This window comes from Eublepharis macularius, chromosome 6, assembly GCF_028583425.1.
Source record: "Eublepharis macularius isolate TG4126 chromosome 6, MPM_Emac_v1.0, whole genome shotgun sequence".
NCBI classification, from domain to species: Eukaryota; Metazoa; Chordata; class Lepidosauria; order Squamata; family Eublepharidae; genus Eublepharis; species Eublepharis macularius.
The window spans coordinates 45,417,282-45,432,461 of record NC_072795.1 but is presented as its reverse complement, the minus strand read 5'-3'; positions in this window follow the sequence as shown (position 1 = coordinate 45,432,461).

Genomic DNA, 15,180 nt, shown 5'->3' with positions numbered 1-15,180 from the left:
TAATTTGGGCTAATTTGGGGCCAAAATTGGCCTCAGAGAAGCACAGGAGCATGCCTGTGGCTGGCATGGTGACATCACTTAAGGAAGTGATGTTGTGTCCCCTGGGAATGCACCTGTGCCACACATTTTCCCAGGGTGACTGCCGGTGGCGGGCAACCTCCGGAGGGCTTGCCACCTCTCACCAATTGTTGGTGGATTGGCAGGCAATGGGACAACTCCCCAGGATTTTGCCTGCCACTGGCAGGCAGCTGAAAACCCTAAGTAAGCCTCATTGAATTAAACAGGACTTACTTCTAGGTAGGCCTGCTTAGGATTGCTCCTCTCCCTTTGTGCATATATATGGGGCTCTTATCAGATGGGGCCTGATTAAATAATTTGCCACTTTGAGTCAGAAGACCTTGATCACAATACTTCTTTAGGATGACTAAGTAGGCCTCCTGTTTGAGGTTGGGGCTTTGCTATGCTTGGAAATAGGTTACACACTGGATACAAAGTCCTGCAACTGGCAAGGATTCACGCAAATAAGAGTTGCCGACTTTTGAACTGGCCTTGTGCCTTTTACAGATCTGCCAGTGATCATTTTGAGGAAAAGCTTTTCTGCTAAGATTACAGAAAAATGGTGTTCCAAGCACAAGAGAAAACAAGCTGGTAAACCTTAAAATGAGTTGGGGTAACTAACGGTTACAGCTTTCAAATCTTAGCTTGACCAGAGTAGGTTTGCCAAGTGTCTGGTTTTCACCCAAACAGTCCAGTATTTTCTTGGACTATCTGGGGAAAATGAATCAAAATACCAGACAGCTGACTCAAGACCACCCCAGCTGGCCTCCAGCTTCCCAAGCACCCAGCCCTCTGGAGCCTCTTCCAGAAACCCACCCAGCTCCTCCAAGCCTTCACACACCTCCCATGGCCAGGAAGGGCTGAGATTGCCCTGGGCAGCCCTTCCCTCTCCCCCCATCCTGGCCTCAGAGAAGGTGGCTCCTCCCTGCCCTCCTTTCCAGGAATCACTGGCAGGCCAGATGAGCAAGTGAGCAGACACTGGATCGGGGTTCTGAGAAGTCCCCTCTACCTCGTCCAGTGTGTTTCAGGTGCAGTGCCATGGCGCCACGTTCTGGATGCTGTTCCCCACTGGCTTGTGGTGGCTGCTGTGCTGCGGGCAAGACTTCACCTTGTTGCGGTGTGTTTAAATACCCAAGTAGCTGGAAGTAATGGATGACATTGCTTCTGGAAGTGACATCATCATTCTGGGTCCAGGAACATGTGCACACACCAGTGAGTCTGTTTTTTTAAAGATGCTGTTTGGCAACCATAGGCCAGAGCTCCCTCCCTGGTGGTTTAGAAAAAGTGTATCAAACTATCCAGATAAAGAGCTCAACACAAAACTTGCTTAGCAACCAAGGCAGAAGCTGAAAGAAGCCATCTAGGCTTCTGAGAGCGGAACTACAAGTGACAAAAGGCACAGGTTGGACACTTGTCAGCTTCCCTCAAGTTTTGATGGGAAATGTAGGCATCCTAGTCTTGCAGCTTGGCTTTCTTACTGCTGTCCAATGGACTTTTCAACTGTCACTTGTCCAACATTCCGCCAAGCTGCCTACATTTCCCATCAAAACTTGAGGGAAGCTGACAAGTGTCCAACCTGTGCCTTTTGTCACTTGTAGTTCTGCTCTGAGTATGACAAGGCCTAATGATGCCACCGTTGAGTTGCTACAGCCAGAATGCCATTGCTTGTTCTTTTTATTAAATACTTTTGATAAGGCAGAGGAAGCAGGTAGACAGTGACATTTGCAGCCTTCCAGGAAGGGAGAAAGTATGTAACTTCCCCATCTTGAACACTATCATCTGGTGTCGCAGGAAGGGGTGGGGCCATGTAGGGTTTTAATTGTGAATGGGGCATCCTCTCCTAGGAGGCCTCTAGAGTCCCATACACCCCTCCTTCCCCCTTCAGCACTGAGCAGGAAAGGGCCTTAAGTGGCTGCCACCACTCTGGTTGGTGCGTTCAAACTAGGGTGGCTCCACAGTACCTCCCTTTCTAAACAACGCCCGTCTACTGGTGCGGGTGTTGCCAGGTGAATGGATGAGTGTGAGGCATAGGGATCCAGGCAAAATAAAACAAACTGCTTTATTAAACAATGTGGGTAATAACCAAACAGTTGGGGAAGGAAACACTTGTAAAAGGTAACAGCTTCCGACTGAGAGGGCAAAATTAACACATAAAAGCGCTTGCTAGAAAAACAACGAAATTTCCTAACACAGCTTCCTCACCTGTCTAGGGATGCCGTCTCCAGGCTTGGGAATTCCAAAAGATCTTGGGGCAGGGCAGGGTTGTCTGGCTGCACCTGGCAACTAGTGGGAGGCTTAGGAGCGGGGACATCTTTGCGCCAATATCTAGCATGGGGCCTGTTTTACCCTCACTATATGCAAAAAAAAAAATCTGGGAAAACGTGCTGTATTGGCTTGGCACACATGCAAGGCACGTTCACATTTGGCTAGGGTAAAAATAACAAATAAATGTCTTAGCTTGAATAGCTGATTGGCAATGGCAGAGAAAGCAGAGCTATTTCTTGGATTGCCTGCTGGACTGAATGACACCCTTAGCATTTCTTCCCGAAGCAAGGCAGTTGTGATACAAAGCAAGAGATGTAGCTCAAGTCTAGTTTCCTTTGAGGAGGTAAGCACAGTGTGTGTTACTTCAAAATTAAAGAGGGGGCTCATGTGATGTAATGCTCCCCCAAATGAAAGGAAAAAAAGATTCCAACTTTTTGATATGCAACATTGCCAACTTCCCCCTGTCCTGAATCTCTTATTAATAGTCCCAAAGCCACCATACAAGCAAGAAGAGAATCCCACTTGAAGAGTGAATACTTTACAAATGTTTTTTTTCTTTTGCCGTTTTAATTTTCAAAACCAAATACAGTACCTGTTAACTTATTGAAAACGAGGCTATATTAAATTCAGATTTTAAATCTATGTATATTTATTTTATCCTATGGCAAACAATGACATTGACACAGGATGTAGTAAAGAGGGAGGGGGTTCAAATGACCATTCGATCTCTCAAGGAATGAGTGGGGGGGGGGTTGATGGAACTTGGTAACAATAATGCCTAGCATGTAGAAGGTGCTTTTTGAATGAAAAATTCTTTACATACATTAACAGAATATCTCCAATATCCTTGTAATGTAGACCAACGTTATCCCTTTATTGTACATAGGGAGAGAAAAAGAGTTGACACTGAAAGATTTACAGCACAGTCAGAGCACAACAGAGTTACTCCAGTCTAAGCTAATTGAAATTAATGGGCTTAGACTGGAGTAATTTAGTTTAGGATTGCACTAGTGGCCTTAAGTGACTTAGTAAGTGCAGAGCAAAGGGAAATTTGAACCTGAACAAAAGATATTCCACCTTACATCAAATTTAGTTCATCAAATTTCTACAAGCTACATATATAGCCCGTGTTGGTCCAATAATGTTCCATGGAGTACTGCACGTATTCCCCCCCCCCCAACTCCCAGATACAGTTTTTGGCCAAAGCATCTAAGATAGCTGTGAGAAATATCTTAGGAAGCATTTTATTCCAGTTAGAGTAAAGGAAACTGAGGAAACAAGCCTTAGCAGATTTGTTCAGAAGTCAGTCCCATTTCATTCAACAATGCTTACTCAGGCTTCCTATTTACCTGCCAGGGGCAGGAAGTTACCTGCCCACGGTCCCAATTTCCTTCCCCCAGGAAATAAGGAACAGGAGAAAAATGACCCCTGAATGTTGGCATTCTAAGCATTTCAGCCTAGATCAGCCTAAATCATTATTCGGAAGTCACATCATATCCTCCCAAAATTCTACCCTCTTCAGGCACCATTCCCCCAAATATCTAAGCATTTGCCACGGCAGTGTTAGGAACCCTAGGCTTACTCCCAAGAAAGCAAATCAATGGCCTGACTCAGTATACTGCCCGATCCGATCCAAGCCACCCAGTCGCGTCTGACCCTCGGCTACTCCGTAGATCGTCCCCCTCCAGGCCTTTCTGTCCTATAGCGCGGCGAGAGAGATCCGCAGTCTCGCAGTGAAGTTTTTACAGGGTAGTTCACCATTGCTTTCCCCAACCCAACTCACTTAGCCGTACGACAGCCACGGATGGTAAGTCATACTTTGCCACCCCCTTGGCACTTTGAGCCGGTGTGGGATAAGGGGGCAGTATACTGCACCTTATCATATATCCAAATAAAGGAAACAGAAGGATACGTGGGGATTCTGCAGTTCACATGCAGGCAGAACATCAGCCCCTGCTACTCCCCCAACATGAATAAAGGCCTCATTTAGGCATCACATTAACTACTCATAAGAAGTAGAAATAACTCTCGTATTTATACTTTTGCAGGAATATAAGGCATTCATGTGCTATCTGCATTGATGGCTTTCCTATCACACTGTAATCTCTGGATTCCGATATGTGGAGATATGCCTGACAAGGAAACAATCCATGTATACATCATATCCATACACTACATTTCAATGGCAATCTAGGCACAAACTAACCCACTGAAGAATTCCATGACTGGAAACCGTAATGAGAGTTGGCCCTCAGACAAAGCAAGACAGATGGATTGTTTTGGCTGTGATACTCGCATTTATTCTGGGACTGGATAAAAAGCCGAGGGAGGAATCGGGACAAAAGGATGGGTGCTTCCCAAGAAAGGGGCCTTGGAGAAACAAAATGACCATGAACTCATGCTTCATCAGTGATAATGAGAAATGGACACACTTGTTTATTTTTCACTGATTGTAATGGACATAATGATTTGACCTTCTTAAGCAATCATAATACGTAGAGGGAAGGAAGAGGTAAGAGCTTACAAAGCCACATTTTCTGCATTCTTATAGAATCCCGCATCCTTTATTGAGGAGTGTAGCTATACTGCATTCTGTTAATTTTGAATTCTATTGCAAATGCTAGATCAAGTATGCTGGGCTTGAATAGACTGTCAGTCATAGAATAAATTATGAAAGTATAGAAAACCTCACAGAGAAATGCAATTAAATATGTTTCTGCTCAAAACTTCACACATTTGAATATTTTTTTTTAACACTAGGACAAATGTTTGGGTTTAAGAATGCAGGTATGCAGATGGCTTCGATAGCTAAAAATAGACATCTTTACAACTTTCAGTAGCTCAAAATTGGAGAAAACATTTCTGAATGTGAACCAAAGAAGTTTTCTCCACCCAAGAATGCTGCATATGCAAATGTTTTCTTTGATAGTAGGTTGATGTAACAAAAAACAAAACAAACCCCTCTTTTTTGGAAATGAACTGCTCAAATTTGTTTACCGGAAACTATCATTATATATGTATACATGCACACCTATATCCTCTTCATAAAACAGGTCGACGTGTTAATAATGCTTTCCTTGAAGATCCTAATTGCTTCCCCCCACCTTAGTTTATATTTCTTGGAATGAGGCCTTGCATTGACACAAACAGAAATTGTACATGGACAGTGCTTGGTCCCACAGCCTGGATAAAAAAAAATAGGAGCAATTAGGAAGAATGTTTTTTCTTGTGCAGCATAGCTTAGTCTATTAAATGTGGTGACTATATTCTATTACGTTGTGTCATAAACACACTTCCTGCATATTAATCTACTCAACCTGAATGCCAAATGATTTCTATTTTGCTTATGGAATTGGAATGAAAGCCTTGATTCCCGTTCTGGAAGGGCATATAGAAGCTGCTATGTTTAGAGGTGTATTCTAGGTATCAGTAGAGTAAAGTGGGCCTAATAACGAGATTACAGGTTCTTACAGTGCAACTCTAAACAGAGTCACTCCATTTAAGCCCACTGAATACTACACCACAGTTTCAAAGAAGCCAAAAGAACTCCAGGAAGACTTGTATTTTTAACAGACTGATATAAAATCCACAATAGACATCTTATCCTCTGCAATGTCACCATTTTACATATCCTTATGAAACTATTGTGGCAGGTTTACAGTTCCAAGAAAATACAGTCAAAAACGTCACATAAAATTGGTTTACTTATTCAACAGTTCTCACTCCTACTGTCCTACCAGAGACAATAATGGCCATGGACTTCATGGTGATTGGACAAAATAGAGACTCATATTCTCGGTGCCACTTTCTCACAGTAAGTCCCCCTCAGGATTTCTCTCATGCCTGAAACCTTCCGCCCACAGAGAGCTATAAACTAATTAGATCACATCTTTTGCAGTCTGGGAAAGAATTCAGCATTGTTATTATTATTTTAAATGCTGAGTTAGTACACAGATATTGGTGAATGCTAGTACAAACATAAATACATAATCGTAGGCTATGGAAGGGATAAGAATAAAATTTTCTGGTAGTTTTTCTCACTTTTTCACATGGAAGGAACCGCAAATCTGAACATATTGTGACATTTTAGAAGCCATTATGATGAAAGTGTTATCTTTCTTGACACTTGAACTTCTGGCAAAACATCTAGAATAGCATTGTTTCAACCCATTTCCTGTCATTTGTTTACCACTCACTTGTATATGTAAATTCATACACTTTCCAGCATCAATCACCTCTGCCTCCAGCTTTGTGCTACTAATAGATAATTAGAAAGAGGCCACAACAATGGTTGTAGTTCTTAGCCTCGTCTCCAGAACAAGGGTTGGAGGAGTACAGGTGTACATAAAATGGCAGCTATTTTGTATGTACCTATCTTTATACCCTTGCTAATTGCATCCCATCCTAGAAGCATAGGGTGGGGCAGGTGGGCTATCTTGGCGACTTCCATGCAGTGTGGTGTCCCAAGGTACTCTACTGTAATCCAGATGAGAGGCCATCACTGGGCGTGCCCCAACACACACGCCACCGGGGTCCAGCGGTGCACCATCAAGTCCGGAGGAGGTGGGTGTGGATCATCAAGAGAGAGCTTCCCGAGTCCAACAGTGCCTGCAGTCTCTTCCGGTGTACAATCACGGGGGTGCACAGGTCCAGTGTTCCTTTGAAGGCCGTGCCAGCCAGCCATGAGATCTCCCACGCCAATGCACATTCCACTGTCAAGCCCCCCTTGGCGCACAGGCCTGCCCCCACTGCTCCACCTCACGCGCCATCGCAGTCTGGGCTTCTTGGTACAAGGCCATTAGCTCCCCCCACAGTTTCCCCAGGCATTTCTCCAGCTGCTGCCCAAGCCTAGCTTGGTCCATTCTGCTGGGCCACACCCTGTCCATCTGCATCTGCGGTAGAGCGAAGTTCCCTGTATGGGCACCATTTTGTCAGTGCTCATCCCGGGCACTGCTGCGTTGGGTACCAGGGTGCCTAGCTCTAATGCTTGGGGGGGGTCATCAGAAATACTGCAGGACCCTACTCTGTGGAAGGAGTGGTGGTATACATCACCCTGACTCCCTCTCAGTCCACTCGCCGGCCTGCTCAACCTGACCCAGCCACCACTCTCACTTCCCTCCACCTTCTCCTTCACCAACCTTCCTTTTCCTCCATGCATATTCCTACTCCGTTGCTTCCAATCACCTCCACTCCATCACTCCTCCTACGCAAACCACCACGAACTCTCTCCTGAGTCAGCTTTTACAGGGTTTTCTCCACCTTCCCCCGCCCTTCCTTCCAGGCTCCTTCTCTCTCCTGATGCTGCCGGGCTGTGCCTGCCCCCAGGTGTTCCTTCCCTTTCATTAGCTTCTCCTTGCATTCCCTGCCTCTCTTGCAGGGTGGGGCTGAATGTATCCTAGCTGGGGCTTCCCTCAGGTGTGCCTCCTTTCCCTCTTCCCTTCTCCCTCAGTCTTTCCTGCAGGACAGGGTTGGCAGGGCCCTTCCAGGTGATGCGCCACAGCCTCTTCTGATTTGCTCATGAGGAGCTGGGCTGGTCTCCTGGAGTTCAGCCAGCTCCCTTCGGTGGTTGGGGTTGCTGGTTTCTCCTAGGGCTTGGGCAGGGGCTTCCAGTACCTCTACCTCCCTTCCCTTGCTGTTGTCTGGAGCTGCACCCCCTCCCTGGGGCTTCCTGCGCCTGCTGCCAGCGTTCCATTGGCTTTCAGGTAAGGGGGCAGTGGCAAGTCCAGGGTGCTTGGGGTACTCACCCCTGGACACTAATAAATATTTAATGGCCCTAAGAACTTGTAATCCCTAGCAAGGACTGCCTTTAAATGCATTGGCTCTATTGCCACAGAGCTTAAATACACAGAATTCTCTAGAAATGTGATCAGATCCCAAACATCATAATTGAGACAATTATACTTTTGTGTGGTGCTATAATTGATATCACAGGGCAGCAAAATACAGAAGAAACTACCCCCCCCCCTCCTTTGAGCTATGGAAAGTTACACATTATTTCCTCGAGTTCTATCAGGGAGATTAATAGTTTGTGAAAGAACATTTGGGATTTAGATTGTCATCAAGAGAGTCATAAAGGAAACATGTTAAAAAGTGTTCTGGAAACATAGCTTAGTTCCTTGGAGTTTTGAAGTATGAATGCCAAGCTGTATCTAGTGCGAGTATAAAGAGCCTTATCTTTTTCCCATTAAAGCAGGGATGGTGGAGCCGACAATGTGCTGTCAGAAGTTATTATACACTCACTGGAAACAAATTGGATTCCTTGTGATGTAAATTTCTTGGAAGGGCTTAGGCTCCGAATTTTTTTCTTTGTGTTATGCTGTATGTGCTTCATGCGTCAATAGAAAGATGGGCAATGACAGGAACATTTTTTTTTAAAACAAAATCACCATGGATCTCTTCCTTACGATGGAGTCTGAAATGCCGACTGGAAAATGATTAATCTGTATGGGTGGTACATAACGCAAGACGCGATAGCCAAATCCACTTTGTCTGTGCCTGTGTACTTGTTTCCAGCCATTCTTGGGTTTCTCTCCAGCTGAAAAGTATCTTAGAAATGCTACATATAGTTTACTTTTCAAGAAAGAGAGAATTTCAGTTTTTATAAACATTTGAGGGGCCTTAAAAAGCTTCATTGCACTATCACTGGTAAAGGTTCCGTGTGTGTGTGCGCGTGCATGTATAGAGAAGGGCACCTCAAAAATTTTTAAAAATAATTTCAGGTCTGGTCACTTTTTTGTTATCCTGATTTTTCAGGAGTGTTGTTAACAGTTTGGGATTTTTCCTTGCATTTTTTTCAGGTCCCCCAAAGTAAGGATCATTATTTTATATCATTTCCCCCCTACCCAGGTAGCAGGAATGGGGAGGCGAAAGAGAGGAAGCCACCCCGGACATACCATTCTGGTATCCTTCCCACTGGAAGTGTCTCTCTGCTGCAGGCATTGGAGGCAGCAGAGCCCACCCCATCACCAGAAAATGGTGGGTGTGCCGGTAGGCACTGGGATTCCCAGAAGGCTTGGCTGTTATAGTGGCTATTTTCTCCCCTGCTACTGGGGACTTTTTAAAAATTGGCCAGTGAACAGCATTATTATTATCGATATGACAATATAGCTATATGTGCACCAGGTTTTCTGAATCCCCAGCTTTCATTAAAAATAGTAAGTCTCTAGCTCTTTATTTTGCAGTGGTATAAAGGAAGAAGCATATCCCTGCAATGGAAGACCTAGAGAGCTTTTTCTGTTTTTTTAAAGGTAGGAATTCAGAGAACCTGATACACATATTGTTATACTGGTATTTTAAAAAATTCCCCAGCTGGCAGGGGAGGAAATGTTAGCTGCAACAGCCAAATTTCATGAGTGTCCAGGAGCCCAGCATTCCAACTACCATTATTCAGTTGACAAGGTAGGCTCTGCTGCCTCCAATACTGGTGGTGGGGAGAAGCATCTAGCAGGGACAATGGTGGCATGGTAAGTCCACGGCTAGTTCTGTTTTTCCTCTTTTAAAATTTAAAGAGCTGCTGCTGGAGGATAGGTCTACCTGACCATCAGCTGTTAATCAGCACCTCTCTTTGACTAACATTCTTTTCCAGGTGGCTTCCTTTCTTTTCCTCCTCACTCCCACACCTCCCTAAAACGCCAAAACAGTTCCCAAATTCCAGGAGATAATTTTTTGTTACTGCCAGAATTTGAGGAGCGTTTCGTGTCATTTTGAGTGTTACTGATCTGACCAAAAATTTGTAATTTCAGGCATAATTTTGGCTTGGGTATATCCAAATGCCAGTGGCAGGCAATGGAAAACCTCCTTTATTAATCTCTTGCCATGAAAACCCCAGTAGGGATTGCCATAAGTCAGCTATGACTTGATGGCACTTTCCATCACCATGCAGACCCTATGTGTCTGTGTATTTGTGTGAGACAGTGCTAAGTGTTAGTAAAGGAGAGGAGAGCTTACCCAAGCTAACCATCCTTTAGAATGCACCATCTGATAGGAAAGAAAAGGTTTAATGTCAATTCCCCCTGAAGGTGTATGACTACTGCCTCTCTAGAAGCCATTGTGAATACTTTATACACTATATAAGCCTAGTTTAGTAGGTGTCTACCTGCCAGAAAGTTATTCATATAAGCACTGTAGCAGGACAAGATGGAATTTTTGGTGCTAATAAATGGTAATATCAATGAAAATGTCATCTAATTCCTTCATTATCCTTTGAACTACACGGGGTGTGTGTGTCACTACTACACCATTATGAACCTGGCCAAACTGGGTTGTTCAGCAGTTCTGTGCATTTGAACTGGGGGGATACCGTTTGACATTCCTTTGATGTCAGGGGTTCAATCCTTGTCACGTTTCAGGTTAGACAACATCTTACTAGTTGTGATGGTGGCACGCTAGTTCCTCCCAACATAGGTTGCCACCTAACATTAGTAAAACAAGGTGGTAATTTCAAGGAAACCGATTTCTACTCTCTGCTGCAGTAGAAGAAGACATATTGATTGTCAGCAGCAGAAACGGGCAAAATCCTAACACCCTTTTTTGTTTCCTGTTTCGGACAGCACAGGAAGTAACTAAAGTGGCCCAATCCAAATCTCCAAGTTTCCCTTGAGAATCATCTTCAATAGGATGTGACTGTGTTTGGTATGAGTTGATACTGTAGCTCTTTCATGTAATAGTAATTTTGTTAGCCATCTTTTGCAGAGCATTACAAAGGCAGAATATACATCTATCAGGGCTATCAAGCTATCACATTTTTATCCTGCCCTTCCAAACATGCATGGTTTTCTCCTCATCTCCTAACAGAACATAATAAAATTAATGTAATAAAAACTACACTGTGGTGCATCCATTTCTAAAGAAGTCTGTCCTGGACCCTCAGTAATCCCTCTTTTGTGCCCAATGTTTTAATTGTTTTTATATTTTAGTATGGTTTTTTAGCTCTGGTTTTAACTCTTTTAATGTTTATTATTGTTTTTGTTATTCTGGTTGTTTTTATCATAAAATGTTATTTTACTGTGCATGTTTTAATTTGTTAGCTCCATTGGTGTCCCTTAAGAGGGTAGAAAGGCAGGATATAATTTTTGTTAAAATAAAACAGCAATGGTTAGGACTGGGAGCTGAACTCCAGATATTTTCCTTCCCCAAGTGGACTCAACTGGAACTTCATTGGGGAAAAAGTAGTTGAATGGTGGAACCTATGGGAAAAAGTGACAGGGAGAAGAAGGATTAAATGTTTCCAGCTCCCCCTATTGCTTTCCCATGTGCAATCTTTCCTTTACACACACATTTTACACATTTGGTCCGGCATACCTACAGGACCTATGGGACTGCCTCCCTCCCTATGTTCATCTACGGCAGCTTTGCTCATCTGAACAGGGTCTCCTGCAGGTACCAGGCTGCACACAGGTGAAGTCAGCAGCAGCCCATACATGGGCTTTCTCTGTGGTGGCCCCTATCCTGTGGAATGACCTGCCTGAGGAAGTCAGAAGAGCCCCCACTCTCCTGGCTTTCCATAAACGATGCAAAACCGAACTATTCAAAAAGGCTTTTTACTCAAATGGGAGGGCTGTATTGTAGGGATGGGGTCTCAGATGCTTCGCTAACAAGTTGGGGATCATAGACTTCATCACCATTTTTGCCTTATATATTATCTGCTGCTTTGAATATGTACTACTGTGTACAACCAGCGCTCCATGTTGTCTAATGTTAGTCCTAGAATTGATTATGTTTTGCTCCAGTATTTTTTCTACTGTGTCTTGGATCCTTGCTAATGCTATGTCTTTTAAACTTGTATATGTTTACCTTATGATATTGTATTGAAATGTACTTACTTGATACTGATTGTATTAGCCTCATACTGTGTAATCTGCCTTGAGTCGCAGTGAGAAAGGCGGACTATAAAAGATGTAAATAAATAAATAATAATACGTTGGCACATACCTGTCCATGTGGATCTACTGTTGTCATCTGAACATACCCTCTGGCTACCTCAGGCCTGCTGCACTGGGAAGGGGGAGGGTCCAGCTGAATCACTGTCCCACAACTTCCCTGAAAGGACAACAGAAAACCAAGAGACACATGCCATCAGTTCCCAGTGAGACCAGTAGCCTAAGAATTATCTTTTGCTGTCTTGTTCTGTTTCTGTATCTTATCTTTTAAAAATTTTAAGTTGTGCCTGTCTGGGGCAGACTCCGCCTGCCCCAGCCTCGGGCCTCGGTGTCCCCCATCCCAGCCCCCCAGGACGCAGGCAAGCTCCACTCCCTTGCCGGCTGAGGCCCCACTCACCCGGATGACGGCCAGCTGGACCACGGAGGAAGGCGGAGGGCCATGGAACACCGAAGGAGGGGCCCAAAGGAGCACTGTGGTGGCAGCCCCTGCAGGGTGAAGAAACGCAGCCCCTGTAACACTAAGCCATGGCCCAGCTGACGCAGTCTGCTGGCCAGCTGGGCAGCACAAGGGTGAGGCCGTGGGCGATGGAACCCGGTGGGCAGCAGGGACTCATGACGGCACAGCCAGCAGTGATGGCCTGGCAAGCCCTGATGCAGCAGATGCTGAGGCGGTGCCCAGTTCCTCGGAGGCAACCCAAGGGGTGGGGCTCCGGGGGGAAGAGCAGCTGGCCAGCCAGGAGGAAGAACAGAATGTCCCAGGAGGAGGAGGAGGGGGCAGGACAGCTTGGCCCTGGCCTGACTGGCCAGGAGCCAGGGGGGGAAGGAACTCCAGTGTGAGTGGCAGAGGCTGGACCGGTTGGAGGGAGAGCCCTCAGGTGGAGGAAGGGTGGGGCACTGGCATGTAATGAGGAGAGTGAGTGGATTGGCTGACCCTCAGGGGGAGGGAAGGAATGGGGTTACAAAAGGGGGAGTTCCCGAGGAAGCCGGGGATGAGAAGTTGGGTGTGAACTGGCTAGAGAGAGTGCATAGATTCATGACCCAGTGGGCAGGAGGGGGGAACTGGTGAGATAACCACCTCCCCTGCTCAGTCTGAGGCCGAGGGAACTCTCCTGCTGGGACCCCGGGAAAACGGCGGAGGGGAGCTAGTGCATCATGGGTGGGGCGGCAGCTCACAGTGCCTTAACAGAAAAGCCACAAAGTTGTAAATAATATAAATTATATAAATAACTTACCAGTAAATCATATCATAGATACATAATTTTTTTTTGCTCTGTAACAATTCAATAAACAACAATACTGGGGCTGTGTTAATGTCAAGCAAAGTTTGCTTATTTGGAGAATTGTAATTGTATACATGCTGACAACTTCTTCAGCTTCTCTCTCACTTTAGACTTCTGCAGATCTTACTAATATGGCCATAAGAGCTGAGTATTTCTGAAGAAAGAAAGGTTTATATTAGATTGTCCAAGGCATGTGGTTCTTTTCTGCACTCCCTTCATCAATACAGTGTACAAAGTGCAGCATATTCCATACAAACTGCCTTTTTGAAAGAAGACTTTTAATACGGAAGATCTCACTGTACATTGGGTACCAATTTCAGGGTAAGAGTTAGTCTCATCACTTTCTTAGCCAAGCATGTCCTTCTCATGCTTGGCTAAGGGGCTGGGGGTTTGTGGGATTTGGGCGTTTAAAGGGCCTGCTGCTTGCAAGCAGCAGGAAAAGTTTAAATGGCCATTTCCCTGGGGAAATGGCCATTTAAACTGTCCTTTAATACGAACCAAATGAACCAGTAAACCAGTTCGTGGAAGTTCGTGGAAACAAGCTTCCACGAACCACTGATTCGCGAACTATGAACTGGGCTGGTTCATGGGGTTTTTTGTTCATATTCAGGTTCATACCCATCTCTACTCTTAACCACGACACCAAACAGTGTAGGAACTACCCAGTAGGATCATACTCATAGCAATAATAGTGAAGTCTATGGTCCCTCACTGTTTACAGCAATAGTAATGAAGTTCGTGGAAACTTCTTATCCCTTTACTGATGGATCTCTTGAGACCACTTCCTTACAATACAGCCCTCCCATCTGAACAAAAAGCCCCCTTGAACAATTTAGAGTGGAAACTGATGTGCACTGCAATAGTCAAGTCTCAATGTTACCATGGCATGGATCCAAGTGGCCAGATTGGCCATGTCAAGGCAGGGGCCATCTTCCAGGCTAAGCTGAGTTTGTGGAAAGCATTTTTCACAGCTGTTTTAATTTCCTTTTCTAGCAGTAGTGCTGGATCCAGTATAACCCCTAGGCTCTTGAATGAGTCTGCAAGGGTCAATTGAACTCCACCACCATGATGACACTCACATTAATTAAAGAGTGACCTACTAACCTACATGTGTAATCTACATGCAACCTACATATGTAGACTAAAGTCACTGACCTTTTTTGGACTGAGACCACATGCCCTAAACCTATGTCTAGCAGACAGATTTCCCCCCCCTAATTTGGAGAAGTTTCCTCACCCATTGTTTTCTTCCTGCTAAGCATATGTTAAGGGCAGAGGCTCACAAATTGTGGCTCTGCTCAGTAGTCAACTGTTTCTTTTCTAGTAGCTGGCTGCAAAGTCCAATTTCACCACAATATTTCTTAGACTAGCTGGACCTTATTTGTGTAATAAATGCTCTTAAAAGAAGCAAAACTATTCTTAATTTTACAGAAAAACAATAGGAGTTTGAATTCATTATTTTATTCCTTTGTAAACCTTTCCTCTAAGCCTAACTTGCCTCACAGGTTCAGGTCCAGTAGCACCTTAGAGACCAACTAGATTTCCAGGGTGTGAGCTTTGAGAATCTGAGCTCCCTTTGTCAGACTACAGACTAACACAGTTACCCACCTGAAACTGTGAGAATAAACTGCAGGATGGAAAACCATGTACTCCTCCCTTAGCTCCTTGGATAAAGGTCAGAATAAAATGTAACAATAAAT